Genomic DNA, 2,307 nt, shown 5'->3' on the forward strand with positions numbered 1-2,307 from the left:
ATATATATATATATAATATATATTTAAATCTATAAATATATATAATACTTATATATATATTTATATATGCGACATTGTTAGAACAATTATTTACATAACGCTGTAATAAGCTATGACTAGATATATGTATATATATTATATATATATTGACGCGTTAGGATATACTTCTGGAAATTTGAATAACGATGGAAAGAGACATAGGTTGGAGAGATCCCGGATTCGCATGCTTTTTTTGCACTTTGTACGATGAACGGCGCAAAAAAGGAAAAGGAATCATGGAACTTCGCTCAACGGCTGATTGCTGCGAAAGCGATATAATAGCGGGCAAAATAGCATGGCTATTACAGCGGCAGCCGATGTAAATGTATTCGTTGTATGTCTACTTTCTTTACGCTGTATACAGTTCTTTTATTTTTTTAAAATATGTCTTACGTTATATAATAGTGTGTTTGTTATAATTATGATACTTTCGAAGCTGCCATCGACCGCGGCTGCGTCTGCCATTGCAAAGAAGAGAGCGGGATTAAAATACGAAGCGAGACATTGAGGAGATCCCGAAAAGGAGAAACTGATTGAAAAATGACTTATCGTACAACAGAGGACGGGTAAGGGCTCTCTCCTTCGCGATTTAACAGGTACGAACGTATTCAAACGTATATACGCGACGAAGACTGGGATAATACTGCAAGTAGAGGAGAGACGGCTGTATAAACTTAATTAATCAGGTAATGTATATATGTATATATACGGTAATATGTATATAATCTAAGTACATAATGTCGTGATATAAAATCTACGTATTATATTCCGGTAGATCAACAACACGATTACGTCTGATCTCCACTACGCCCTTCGGTTCTACCTTCATTATTTTGCGTTAACGTTAAACACTGCTTCACGTTCTCCTGCATTTTGTGCAAGCATACTGCTGTATTTTGTACAAGTGTACTCGATGTAGTTGAGATAGATATCGTCGTCGGCTTCCCGTGCGATCCTCTGGGAACCGCTGGAGGTGATGGGAACATGGTAAAAGGACGGGCAATTCACGGAGTTATAATATTTATAATTATGAGAGAGAACGTCTAAAAAGGTACATTATTGACTTCGATTACACTATTAAGGGCACCCTCGAATTGATCGACGTTCGGACAGCGTCCCGAGAAACGGGAGACGAGGGATGCGCGCGTTCCCTATTCCCCCAATCTTCTAGATCACCCCGCGAACCCTCCTAATTACTACTAATAATTGCCACAGGTGAATTGACTCTAAACAACACCGGTTCCCCGAGCGATCGTCGACGTTTCGGCCGACGGTTTCGGGCTGCACGGTAAAAAAAAAAGTCGACGGAAATTAGACGGGTATAGACCTCCTAATAAACTCTAATTGTAAGTCCTTAACGTTGCATTCGTTGATGCTCGAAGTGCGGACCCGCGGGGTCCTTGCGCGGCTCTCCTCGTCAGGGGCGGCTACGAGTCTTTGCTTCCTAAAGATTTTCCCAGGATGGATTGAACCTTCAACAGGATTGTCACAAACTCCTTATCCCAAAATTCCGTAACTTTTCTCTGATTTCCAGACGAAATGTCATGATTTAAAATTGTTTGTATTTTCATCCTGATTTGAAAATCGTCAAGTATTTTGTTGCAACTTAACATAGCAATGTAAATTACTATTCATGTTGCTGCATTTAATTGTTAAGTTGGCAGTAAAAATACAATATACGGTTTTCCAAAATTGTATAAGCACATTAAACTTTTTTACAAAAATTTTAATTTTCCAGATTTCTCCACTTTTCCCTGATTTCCTTGACATTTTTCTGATTTCCTTAATTTCCAATTTTATGACAACCCTGTCCAATGAAACGCGTTTTCACGAATCGTTGTCGTTAGCCGCTCGTAAAGCCTTCGACCTGCGGGCGCTCTCGAAGCCCGAAGAAACCCCAAATGATGCGTGCCCCTAACGATCCTTCCCTCGCTTCTTCGTACGCGCGAACGAAATCGTTCGCCAAGTTCGATGTATCCTCCTCGAATTATGCGATCGACGCCGCGGTACGGAGCCCGCGAAATCGACAGTGAGACTGGTCCGCTTTTAATGAAGATCTAAGGCGCCTTTTTACTCGGTCGCGACACGGCGCTTCCTAAATTCTGGAAGCCGATGTGTCGATGCGTCCGACGCTGAGACACTCACTTTCGGCTACACTTTCATCTTCGCCTCGGTCGCAGAATATACTTAGAGCCTCGAGATACATTTCGGTCCCTTTGCTATCGGCATCGAACGCATCGCAACGCGAATATATATATATATATATAT

This window comes from Trachymyrmex septentrionalis, unplaced genomic scaffold (genome assembly GCF_001594115.1).
Source record: "Trachymyrmex septentrionalis isolate Tsep2-gDNA-1 unplaced genomic scaffold, Tsep1.0 scaffold6, whole genome shotgun sequence".
NCBI classification, from domain to species: Eukaryota; Metazoa; Arthropoda; class Insecta; order Hymenoptera; family Formicidae; genus Trachymyrmex; species Trachymyrmex septentrionalis.